Source organism: Carassius carassius, chromosome 18 (genome assembly GCF_963082965.1).
Source record: "Carassius carassius chromosome 18, fCarCar2.1, whole genome shotgun sequence".
Taxonomy (NCBI): domain Eukaryota; kingdom Metazoa; phylum Chordata; class Actinopteri; order Cypriniformes; family Cyprinidae; genus Carassius; species Carassius carassius.
The window spans coordinates 30,975,182-30,988,326 of record NC_081772.1 but is presented as its reverse complement, the minus strand read 5'-3'; the positions used below and the strand labels follow the sequence as shown (position 1 = coordinate 30,988,326).

The window sequence follows — 13,145 nt, the reverse complement described above, 5'->3', positions numbered from 1 at the left end:
AAGGAAAAACTCTGCCAATTCCACAATCTATTGTGGTGGTATACAGCCACTTAAAGCAGCTGATGGAGGACAGCAGAGAGGTTCTAGGACAGACTAACCTTGTTCTGGTCCCGATAAACACCACTACTGTCTCCTCGTGGTGAGTCTTGTTTTATGCGATACTTTTGCACAATCACAGTAGCATATCAAGATTGTACTTATAAAACCTTCTTGTACATGCTTTTAAAAATTATGCTACAGGAAGTAAAGACAATGGGCTTTTATTCACTTAAATTGCTAATTTAAGATGAAGAATTTTTCTCTTGCAGGCTACTAAAAAGACAGAAACGTGTAGACAGAGACATGCTTCTGCAGGGTACTGCACTGCCCAAACAAGTATATTTGGCAAAGGAGGCTCTTCCTGAAGTGCGCGAACTTCCAGCTGTTGCTGCACAGCATGGGCATGAGGCCATGGTATTTCAGGATTCAGCAAATCAGGAGGGAGAGGCCTTCATTCGTAAAGCGTATCTCCAACAGGTGCCCAATGCCCACCCCTCCTCCTGGATCTTACTCTGCATTTCCCATATACCCACCAGCACCAAACTTTGCATTCCCCCCTGGGTCCTACCCACCCTTTCCCAGCTGCCAACCAGGTCTACCACTGCCTCATTCTACCCAATTCCATCCCCCTCCCCAATTCCAGCCACCTTCCCAATTCCAGCCCCCTCCCCAAATTCCAGCCACCTTCCCAATTCCAGCCACCTCCCCAATTCCAGCCGCCTCCCCAATTCCAGCCCCCTCCCCAATTCCAGCAGCCTCATACATTGCCATCACAAACTTGTCCCTCTACTCAGCCCAGGCAGCGCACATGGAGAAGGCAGAAAGCTGCCCAAGAGGATGAGGAGCGAGTGGCTAGAGGTGAACCACCATGGAAACGACTAGCAAAGGATATATATCACTATATCTGCAAGCAGTGTGGGCTGGCAAAAAATAAGACAACTGGCCACACTCAGCTGAAGGGCCGGTGGTATTGTCCAGCCTCAGGCCTCTCTGTTGCACAGTGGAGGGAGAATGTACAGGGAGTTCTTTGATTTTTTTTTTCATTGGTGTATATAGTAATGTATATAGTTAGGTTTTTATATAGTTGCATATGTTGTGCTGTGTGTGTGTTGTGCTGTGAACATTTTGTTTTTAGTTGCTGTTTCCAGTGTTTAATTTGCAGTGTTTGTAAAAAAAAAAGAAAGACACAACTCTTGTGGTGTAATAGTAACACATCCACCCTTTGGGTGGAAGATTCCAGGTGCAAGTCCTGGCAAGAGTGTGTGGTGTGTTTGTCAGATTATTATTATTATAATTATTTTTTTTTATTAAAAATATAGTCAAAAACCAATCAAACACTTTACTTAAATCCTTTGTGAGTGTTCATGAAGTTTGATGGATAATTGTTTTCTTTTTCTTGCTTTCCCCTCTTTCTCCTTCTCTTTTCCTTTTCTTTCCCCCTTGTAGCAGTCCCTTTTGCCCTGATTTTGGCCGAGAGGTTAAGGCGATGGACTTGAAATCCATTGGAGTCTCCCCGCGCAGGTTCGAACCCTGCCGCCTACGGGAGGGCTTTGCAGTATTGCTTTAGCTTTCTGTGACGGTAATTGTGCGTTCTATTGTCCTTCGCTCTCTGTGCCATAACTGCTTCTAGCTTTCATCCTCGTGACACCTGCATCTCTTCTGGGCAGCTTGTCGTAAAACTGCTGCTTTATAAAACGTGAGAAGCCAGTGCTCCACAAGAGCCCGGATAGCTCAGTCGGTAGAGCATCAGACTTTTAATCTGAGTGTCCAGGGTTCAAGTTCCTGTTTGGGTGAAGGTATGTCTGCTTTTGGCGGTGTCACCTTGCTCTCACTACGGTCCATCTCTTCTTCTGAATCTGTACTGGAGCGGTGTTCCTTCCTGCTCCAGGGTATCAGTGCAACTCCCTTGTTCGGCACACCTGATTCTGATGGTCAGCTCGTTAGAAATGCGGACTCACAGAGTGAGTGGAATAAGACAGACCTCCGAATTGTGCAGTGCTGTCGGTCCCCAGGCCCAGCACTGAAAAACCCCATTACATAGGATGAGACATGGCAGCCTGATTTCTCCTCAATGGGACTGCTGTTTTACCCGCTTCCAGGGCTAGCTTACAATCTCGGCTTGCTAGGTTGCAAGTAGGTCAGGCAGCAATGTGACACACAACAGGGCAGAAGGTGGTCTGCTTAATTCAAGTCCCTGTTTGGGCGAAGGTCAGTCTTCTTTTTGTAGGCCTCAGCTTGCTATCACTACGGTCCATCTCTTCTGCTGACTCTGTACTAGAGCGATGTTCCTTCCTGCTCCCGGGGATCAGTGTATCTCCCTTGTTCGGCACACATGATTCTGATGGTCATCCCTTTAGGAAAGAGTGCTCATGGAGTGAGTAGAATAAGACAGACCTCCCATTTGTGCAGTGCTGTCGGTCCCCAGGGCCAGTACTGAAAAACCCCATTATATAGGATGAGACAAGGCAGCCTGATTTCTTGTCAGTGGGACTGCTGTTTTAGCCGCTTCCAGGGCTAGCTTGCAATCTCCGCTTGCTGACTGAGCTGGGTTGGTTGCAAGTAGGTCAGGCAGCAGTGTTGGACACAAACTGAGCAGAAATTGGTCTACTGCCGTAGTCGTGGCCGAGTGGTTAAGGCGATGGACTAGAAATCCATTGGGGTCTCCCCGTGCAGGTTCGAATCGTGCCGACTACGCTGTTTGCTGAAGGCCATGAGGCAAAGCATCCATGCATTTTTCATGGTGCTCGCACTTATTTGCGAAATGTCCAGTCCCTCCTCAATGGACAAACACGCCGCTGCTGCTTCTTGTATCCGGGCTCCAGGGGTTGTCTTGGTTGAGCCAGTGGCACGCCGTGATCGTATAGTGGTTAGTACTCAGCGTTGTGGCCGCAGCAACCCCGGTTCGAATCCGGGTCACGGCAACCCTTTGCCGTTGAGTATATGGGAAGGTTGAAAAATTTTTACCACATCATCTTTCTGCGTGATTTTGTTTCTGAAGATTGGCCTGTGCAGGGCGCCACCAGACAAGGGGGCTTGCTTTCTAACATTAGGCGTAGTCGTGGCCGAGAGGTTAAGGCGATGGACTTGAAATCCATTGGGGTCTCCCTGCGCAGGTTCGAACTCTGCCAACTACGGGAGGGATTTGCAGTATTGCTTTAGCTTTCTGTGACGGTAATTGTGCCTTCTATGGCCCTTCGCTCTCTGTGCCATAACTGCTTCTAGCTTTCATCCTTGTGACACCTGCGTCTCTTCTGGGCAGCTTGTTGTAAAACTGCTGCTTTATAAAAGGTGAGAAGCCAGTGCTCCAGAAGAGCCTCGATAGCTCAGTCGGTAGAGCATCAGACTTTTAATCTGAGGGTCCAGGGTTCAAGTCCCTTTTAGGGTGAAGGTCTGTCTGCTTTTGGCGGAGTCACCTTGCTATCACTACGGTCCATCTCTTCTTCTGAATCTGTACTGGAGCGATGTTCCTTCCTGCTCCCGGGGATCAGTGCATCTCCCTTGTTGGGCACACCTGATTCTGATGGTCAGCCCTTTAGGAAAGAGTGCTCACAGAGTGAGTAGAATAAGACAGACCTCCGAATTGTGCAGTGCTGTCGGTCCCCAGGCCCAGAACTGAAAAACCCCATTACATAGGATGAGACATGGCAGTCTGATTTCTCATCAGTGGGACTGCTGTTTTACCCGCTTCCAGGGCTAGCTTACAATCTCGGCTTGCTAGGTTGCAAGTAGGTCAGGCAGCAATGTGACACACAACAGGGCAGAAGGTGGTCTGCTTAATTCAAGTCCCTGTTTGGGCGAAGGTCAGTCTACTTTTTGGAGGCCTCAGCTTGCTATCACTACGGGTCCATCTCTTCTGCTGACTCTGTATTAGAGCGATGTTCCTTCCTTCTCCCGGGGATCAGTGCATCTCACTTGTTCGGCACACATGATTCTGATGGTCAGCCCTTTAGGAAAGAGTGCTCACAGAGTGAGTAGAATAAGACAGACCTCCCATTTGTGCAGTGCTGTCGGTCCCCAGGGCCAGTACTGAAAAACCCCATTACATAGGATGAGACATGGCAGCCTGATTTCTCCTCAGTGGGACTGCTGTTTTAGCCGCTTCCAGGGCTAGCTTACAATCTCCTCCTGCTAGATTGCAAGTAGGTCAGGCAGCAGTGTTACACACAACATGGCAGAAGGTGGTCTGCTTAATTCAAGTCCCTGTTTGGGCGAAGGTCAGTCTTCTTTTTGTAGGCCTCAGCTTGCTATCACTACGGTCCATCTCTTCTGCTGACTCTGTACTAGAGCGATGTTCCTTCCTGCTCCCGGGGATCAGTGCATCTCCCTTGTTCGGCACACCTGATTCTGATGGTCAGCCCTTTAGTAAAGAGTGCTCACAGAGTGAGTAGAATAAGACAGACTTCCCAATTGTGCAGTGCTGTCAGTCCCCAGGGTCAGTACTGAAAAACCCCATTACATAGGATGAGACATGGCAGGCTGATTTCTCCTCAGTGGGAATACTGTTTTACCCGCTTGCAGGGCTAGCTTGCAATCTCCGCTTGCTGACTGAGCTGGGTTGGTTGCATGTAGGTCAGGCAGCAGTGTTGGACACAAACTGAGCAGAAATTTGTCTACTCCCGTAGTCGTGGCCGAGTGGTTAAGGCGATGGACTAGAAATGCATTGGGGTCTCCCCTCGCAAGTTCAAATCCTGCTGACTAAACTGTTTGCTGAATGCCATGAGTCAAAGCATCCATGCATTTTTCATGGTCCTCGCACTTATTTGCGAAATGTCCAGTCCCTCTTCGATGGACAATCACGCCGCTGCTGCTTCTTGTATCCGGGCTCCAGGGGTTCTCTTGGGTGAGCCAGTGGCCCGCCGTGATCGTATAGTGGTTAATACTCTGCGTTTTGGCCGCAGCAACCCCAGTTCGAATCAGGGTCACGGCAACCATTTGCCGTTGAGTATACTGGAAGGTTGAAAATGTTTTACCACCTCATCTTTCTGCGTGATTTTGTTTCTGAAGCTTGGCCTGTCCAGGGCGCCATCAGACAAGGGGGCTTGCTTTCAAACATTAGGCGTAGTCGTGGCCGAGAGGTTAAGGCGATGGACTTGAAATCCATTGGGGTCTCCCTGCGCAGGTTCGAACTCTGCCGACTACGGGAGGGATTTGCAGTATTGCTTTAGCTTTCTATGACTGTAATTGTGCCATCTATGGTCCTTCGCTCTCTGTGCCATAACTATTTCTAGCGTTCATCCTTGTGACACCTGCGTCTCTTCTGGGCAGCTTGTTGTAAAATTGCTGCTTTATAAAAGGTGAGAAGCCTGTGCTCCACAAGAGCCTGGATAGCTCAGTCGGTAGAGCATGAGACTTTTAATCTGAGGGTCCAGGATTCAAGTCCCTGTTAGGGTGAAGTCTATCTGCTTTTGGAGGAGTCACCTTGCTATCACTACGGTCCATCTCTTCTTCTGAATCTGTACTGGAGCGGTGTTCCTTCCTGCTCCAGGGTATCATTGCACCTCCCTTGTTTGGCACACCTGATTCTGATGGTCAGCTCGTTAGGAAAGCGCGCTCACAGAGTGAGTAGAATAAGACAGACCTCCGAAATGTGCAGTGCTGTCGGTCCCCAGGCCCAGCACTGAAAAACCCCATTACATAGGATGAGACATGGCAGCCTGATTTCTCCTCAGTGGGACTGCTGTTTTACCCGCTTCCAGGGCTAGCTTACAATCTCGGCTTGCTAGGTTGCAAGTAGGTCAGGCAGCAATGTGACACACAACAGGGCAGAAGGTGGTCTGCTTAATTCAAGTCCCTGTTTGGGCGAAGGTCAGTCTACTTTTTGGAGGGCTCAGCTTGCTATCACTACGGGTCCATCTCTTCTGCTGACTCTGTATTAGAGCGATGTTCCTTCCTTCTCCCGGGGATCAGTGCATCTCCCTTGTTCGGCACACATGATTCTGATGGTCAGCCCTTTAGGAAAGAGTGCTCACGGAGTGAGTAGAATAAGAAAGACCTCCCATTTGTGCAGTGCTGTCGGTCCCCAGGGCCAGTACTGAAAAACCCCATTACATAGGATGAGACATGGCAGCCTGATTTCTCCTCAGTGGGACTGCTGTTTTAGCCGCTTCCAGGGCTAGCTTACAATCTCCTCTTGCTAGATTGCAAGTAGGTCAGGCAGCAGTGTTACACACAACATGGCAGAAGGTGGTCTGCTTAATTCAAGTCCCTGTTTGGGCGAAGGTCAGTCTTCTTTTTGTAGGCCTCAGCTTGCTATCACTACGGTCCATCTCTTCTGCTGACTCTGTACTAGAGCGATGTTCCTTCCTGCTCCTGGGGATCAGTGCATCTCCCTTGTTCGGCACACATGATTCTGATGGTCAGCCCTTTAGGAAAGAGTGCTCACAGAGTGAGTAGAATAAGACAGACTTCCCAATAGTGCAGTGCTGTCGGTCCCCAGGGTCAGGACTGAAAAACCCCATTACATAGGATGAGACATGGCAGGCTGATTTCTCCTCAGTGGGAACGCTGTTTTACCCGCTTGCTGACTGAGCTGGGTTGGTTGCATGTAGTTCAGGCAGCAATGTTGGACACAAACTGAGCAGAAATTTGTCTTCTCCCGTAGTCGTGAACGAGTGGTTAAGGCGATGGACTAGAAATCCATTGGGGTCTCCCCGCGCAGGTTGGAATCCTGCCGACTGTGCTGTTTGCTGAAGGCCATGAGGCAAAGCGTCCATGCATTTTTCACGGTCCTCGCACTTATTTGCGAAATGTCCAGACCCTCTTCGATGGACAAACACGCTGCTGCTGCTTCTTGTGTCCGGGCTCCAGGGGTTGTCTTGGGAGAGCCAGTGGCACGCCGTGATCGTATAGTGGTTAGTACTCTGCGTTGTGCCCGCAGCAACCCTGTTTCAAATCCGGCTCACGGCAACCCTTTGCCGTTGAGTATACGGGAAGGTTGAAAATATTTTACCACCTCATCTTTCTGCGTGATTTTGTTTCTGAAGCTTGGCCTGTGCAGGGCGCCATCAGACAAGGGGGCTTGCTTTCTAACATTAGGCGTAGTCGTGGCCGAGAGGTTAAGGCGATGGACTTGAAATCCATTGGGGTCTCCCTGCGCAGGTTCGAACCCTGCCGACTAAGGGGGTGCTTTGCAGTGTTGCTTTAGCTTTCTGTGACGATAATTGTGCCTTCTATGGTCCTTCGCTGTCTGTGCCATAACTGCTTCTAGCTTTCATCCTCGTGACACCTGCGTCCCTTCTGGGCAGCTTGTCGTAAAACTGCTGCTTTATAAAAGGTGAGAAGCCAGTACTCCACAATAGCCTGGATAGATCAGTCGGTAGAGCATCAGACTTTTAATCTGAGGGTCCAGGGTTCAATTCCCTGTTTGGGTGAAGATCTGCCTGCTTTTGGCGGAGTCACTTTGCTATCACTACGGTCCATCTCTTCTTCTGAATCTGTACTGGAGCGGTGATCCTTCCTGCTCCAGGGTATCAGTGCACCTCCCTTGTTCGGCACACCTGATTCTGATTGTCAGTTCGTTAGGAAAGCGCGTTCACAGAGTGAGTAGAATAAGACAGACCTCCGAGTTGTGCAGTGCTGTTGGTCCCCAGGCCCAGCATTGAAAAACCCCATTACATAGGATGAGACATGGCAGCCTGATTTCTCCTCAGTGGGACTGCTGTTTTACCCGCTTCCAGGGCTAGCTTACAATCTCAGCTTGCTAGGTTGCAAGTAGGTCAGGCAGCAGTGTTACACACAACATAGGAGAAGGTGGTCTGCTTAATTCAAGTCCCTGTTTGGGCGAAGGTCAGTCTACTTTTTGGAGGCCTCAGCTTGCTATCACTACGGGTCCATCTCTTCTGCTGACTCTGTATTAGAGCGATGTTCCTTCCTTCTCCCGGTGATCAGTGCATCTCCCTTGTTCGGCACACCTGATTCTGATGGTCAGCCCTTTAGGAAAGAGTGCTCACAGAGTGAGTAGAATAAGACAGACTTCCCAATTGTGCAGTGCTGTCGGTCTCCAGGGCCAGTACTGAAAACCCCCATTACATAGGATGAGACTTGTCAGCCTGATTTCTCCTCAGTGGGACCGCTTTTTTACACGCTTGCAGGGCTAGCTTGCAATCTCCGCTTGCTGACTGAGCTGGGTTGGTTGCAAGTAGGTCAGGCAGCAGTGTTGGACACAAACTGAACAGAAATTTGTCTACTCCCGTAGTCGTGGCCGAGTGGTTAAGGCGATGGACTAAAAATCCATTGGGGTCTCCCGGCGCAGGTTCGAATCCTCATTCTTTTACCACCTCATCTTTCTGCGTGATTTTGTTTCTGAAGCTTGGCCTGTGCAGGGCGAAACCAGACAAGGGGGCTTGCTTTTTAACATTAGGCGTAGTCGTGGCCGTACCTTCCAGCGATCGGACGGCTTAACACTTCCTAACACTTCCTAACAACATTTGAATACTTCCGAACAAGGTCGCAACAATTCCTAACAATGTCAGAACGAAAGTCCGAACACATCCTAAATTAATCCGAACAGTTCCTAATGCAAATCCGAAACTTTCGAACAGATGGGGCAAAGGAGCCAATCAATTCCTACCGAGAGGAAATAGCCAATCAGCAAGTTGACATGCCAATCTCGCCGCTGATTGGCTGAATAAGTTTCGTGATATTCCAGCTGTTTGTAACTCACTGGACATCTGCTATGCGGAGATTCAAGGTAAGCGTTATCACAATACAAATCCGTGACATCAGTGTTATCCTATTTGTTCAAACATTAATTCATGATTTGGAATAAAGATTATTCTGATCGTTCTACGCTTGCGTAGCAAGGCAAGCTAACTTAACGTGTCGCTAACTGATGCTTGTTAAGCCTTCGATTCATAACAAGTTTTTATTTTCTATATCTTTGCAAGAATTTCATTTCATCATTCAGTATTCCAAGTATCCATTCCCTATTTTATTTCAGTCATGACTGAGTGATTCTTTACTGAATGTATTTAAATATTTTACTATTCCACGTATTCATTAAATATCTAGTTTTTTCCCCCTTTCTTACTTTATATACAAACACAGTTTCTATAATTATAAATCAAAAGCTATTTGCAATTTTTTGCAAGTAGGAACATATTTACTGCAGAAAACTATTAACCTGCCACATATTTCACCACTCAACATGTCTGCTTTTGTATACTTGATGTGATTCTTTATATATATATATATATATATACTGTATATGTGTGTGTGTGTGTGTGTGTGTGTGTGTATAAATATAAAACTCCAATAAACTCCTTTCTACTGTTGCTATATTAACACATATTTAACCACATTGATTTGTTCCCCATTATTGTTCAGATATGACCAAAACAGGCAAATCCTCTGCTTATTGGAACGACATCTGCCACAGGTATGCCCAGGGCACCTTCCAGTTCAGTACAGGAAAAAGGCCTGGAAGCAGAAAATGGAAGGAGGTCCTGGAGCGGATTGATGCCTGTCCCCTGCATAGGGGGAATAAGGTGGACCTGTTTGGCAGGCACATAGTGTGCACTTGTGGGTTCCATAAGGTAGGTATACGATATAATATATCAAAGGCATGATAAGTCCCTGTATCGTGTAATACACTATTTTATGCACCAACCCCTGATATATTCTCAGAATATATTCTCAGTACAGTTCTGCAGAGTAATTGGTGTAATTATTTAACATGAATAGTAAGACCTTCTTTTGTTCCTAATATTAATTTTCTCCCAGTCAACAGATAAGGTCTTGATTGAGTCAGGGCCTAAGGTAAAGGCAGGCGGCAGCTCAGAGGAGACCGGGACATCACAGGAAGTACATGGGGTGAAATGTTCTCTGTGTAGTGTGGTTGTGGAGGCAGAGAAGTTCTCCGGCAACCTCTCTGACCACCACATTGAAGAGAGGTGTGACAGCTGTGGGGTCAGGGTCCAGGGTGCCGTCAGACTCCTCCAACACATTGCGTCGAGCCATTATGGGGCTCTATTGGCTCCACGTGTCAGTCCTTCAAAAAATCCCACACCATCTCCTTGCCCCTCACCATCTCCATGGCTGCCTCCACCTCCACAGCACTTGCCGTCTCCAATGCCAGTACCAGTGTCTCCATCCCCAGGGCCCACTCAATTCCCACACCACTCTCCAGCTCCAAAGCCCTCACCACCACCTCCATGGTGCTCTCCATCTCCACAGCCCACTCCATCCTCACATCCAGTACCCTCACTGCAGCCTACACCATCTCTGCCTCAGGCTATTACTGACTGGGAGAGCTTTCTTCGCAGTCAGTTCAAGAGAGTCCTCCAGCCAGCAGATTGGGTGTGGATTGCCAAGTGCCTCTATGAGCCCACAGGGCAGCTGAGACAGAAGATCCAGGTGAACTGGTTTTATCCATCGATGCAGCCCAAGCCATGTCCTCATGAGCCCGAGTGGTACTTCCGACAGAGGATGTTCTTGTGGGCACCAATGAGGATGTGGGACATTCCTCTTAAATGCCCACAGTGTGGCCGGAAGATGCACCATTCAGGAATTTACCCGAAGGTCAGGGAGGTGATTGACATGGATAGCCGCTATTACCTTGTGGGTGGGGACTATCCACGCTGCAGTGCATGCAAGTTGCCAGTATGCCCATGGAGCCAGGACATCCTTTCACAACTGGATGTGGCACACAGGACCATGTTTCCAGCGGTGCTGACCACTCAGCTAGCCCTGGACAGGAAATGTGTGACTTTACTCAGGCCAAGAACCAGTGGTAACAGTTCCTCCTACTTCCAGTCAGCAGTAGAGGAAGCCTACAGTGAGGAGTGGGCATGACGCACCATCCAGTACCTCTCTGATTGTGAGCATCATTTGAGAAAGGTTACCCTGGTCCAATCTGCAACGGCACCTGCCTTTTCTGCACCCGCACCCTTCAGGCCACTTCCACTCGCCCAGTGGTTTGAGACTGTCCACTCCAACGATATCCTCAGCCATTTGGACGAGATGAAGGGGGTGATTACCTCCACCTATGGCCGAATCCTGAAGATGGATTCTACAAAGAAGGTACAATACATGAAGGTTTCAGCATGAGGTTTATTTTCAGCCAGAAAGAATTTCAACATGATGAAAAATGTTGTGTTATATACATTTGTGTTATATATATATTATAATGTACCATAACAAATCAAAGACACGGCTGCATGGATGACCAACATTAGCAATGAGCTCGGCCAGGTTCTGAACAGTGTTCTGACAACAGCTGAAGGCGCAGGACTGGAGGAGCTTTGCCAGGGTGTCGTCAAACGCTACCAGAATGCTGGCGAGCAAGAGCCCGAGGTCATCTATGTTGACCGGGATTGCTGCAGTCAGTCAGGTGAGATTTTCAAATTACTACTTTATCAAATGTGCACTGCAATATATTTTATAAAATTAATAGTGGTGTAAAAAAAGTTCCCCTTTCCTTATTGGTGATGGTAATTAATTAGTATTATTTTTACAGCCAGTGTATTAAAAATTGTAATAAAATATATTGACTGAAAAGTATGTTTGAAATTAAATCAAATGCATGTTTTTTATTTTTTCTCCTCCACAGGTGCATCTTCAGTGTTAAAACTTTTTCGACCATGGAAGTCTATTGTAAGGCTAGATATCTTCCATTTTATGAGAAGATTCAACTGTGGCCTTACTACAGAGCACCACCCTCTCTATGGTACCTTTTGTTCAAAACTTTCCTCCTGTATCTTTGAGTGGGATCAGGAGGATGTGAGAGAACTTAAGGCTGCCAAGAGAGGGGAGTGGAAGTGCAGCCATGGTGGAAAGGCTTCCACTGAGGCTCAGCTCATGGCCAGCATCAGCCCAGGTGAACTCGCGAAGCACTGTAGGCGGCGGACACGCAGGTCTGAGGAGATCCGGGCCATGATTTCAGGGCTGCTGGAATCAGTGTGGGAGCTAACTGACACTACAGGGTTTCGCCTGGTTAACCCTGACAGCATGCACCATGTCTGGGAGATGCAACAAAAACACCTCGAGTGCATCCAGGACCCTCCACATGTAGAGTTGTACACAAAGACGGGGACACTCCAGAAGGGTGGCAAAGTCCTAAACGTGCTTAGGTGTGGCAGGGGGTCATAATCGCTGGAGAGTTTTCACCGCCACCAGTGTGCCTTCATTCCTGGTAAATTCTGAATATTAAATTGCAGTATGTTTTGTAGATTTTTACGTTGAAAAGATCGCTATTGTGTCAACAACAGAACCCTGGGTGCTACCTGGATTTGGCTTGTTTTCATGGAATTTACTATCAGTCTCATTATTATGTGTTACTGTTCTATAACTGTGTCATTAAATTTGTATGTCCTCAGTTTAAAATAATTGCTGACTGAATCTGTGCATTTTCATTCTTAGGATGGAGATGCAATGCCATGCACACACAAATGTACATGTTAGAGGGGGCCTCGAGGTGGAACATGAGCCGGGCAAAAGAAGCTGTATCTGTAGTGGGGGCCTCAACCCTAAGGACATTTGATGTCTGCACAATGTCTCATTTAAACAGCATGAGCCAACGGGTCCTTGGTCGGGCTTTGATGCCAGAATTTACCCCTCCAGGAAAACCCACTGGTAAGATATCTCACAGGAAAATGCTGAGCATTGGAGTATTTCTCTCTCTCCTGTGTTTGTTTGTTTGTGTGTGTGTGTGAGTGTGTGTGTCCTCTCCCCATTAACAATGTGGTACAAATTATTGCAGGGGAGCGCATTGCAGTGGAGTACTTGTTGGCCCAGTCCAATAGAGGCGACCAGTTGATTGCACACCACAATGACATGCCTGAAGTCCCCCCAGAGGAGCCCGAAGAGGATAGTGAAATTGACACGACTGTGTGCCATGCAGCTGACCTTAGGGCTGATGACTCTCCAGTAGCTGTCATGCAGGCCCAGGTGACAAGTCAGGTGGGTGACACTGAACCCAAATCCCCAGATGAGGAGGTCACTGAGGAAGAGGAGGATGACACTGCAAGTCCTAGCACATCAAGCCAGGTAATATTGCTATCCTGTACTATTTTTTACTTTAAAATTTTTTTATCTGGTACAGTGCAAAACGCCTATTGTCACCAATGTGTAAAGTTAAAATATATGCATGTACAATGCAAAATAATTAT

The 13,145-nt window shown here is 47.8% G+C and overlaps 3 non-coding genes across 3 annotated transcripts; all 3 read left to right on the top strand.

Annotated features, from left to right (window-relative positions):
* The first annotated feature begins 2,651 nt into the window (after positions 1-2,651).
* Positions 2,652-2,733, top strand: trnas-aga (transfer RNA serine (anticodon AGA)). Its single transcript has one exon. It is a non-coding gene; the product is annotated as a tRNA-Ser (tRNA).
* A 2,364-nt stretch (positions 2,734-5,097) lies between these two features.
* Positions 5,098-5,179, top strand: trnas-uga (transfer RNA serine (anticodon UGA)). The gene has a single exon. It is a non-coding gene; the product is annotated as a tRNA-Ser (tRNA).
* Positions 5,180-7,076: 1,897 nt separating this feature from the next.
* Positions 7,077-7,158, top strand: trnas-uga (transfer RNA serine (anticodon UGA)). Its single transcript has one exon. It is a non-coding gene; the product is annotated as a tRNA-Ser (tRNA).
* The last annotated feature ends 5,987 nt before the right edge of the window (positions 7,159-13,145 follow it).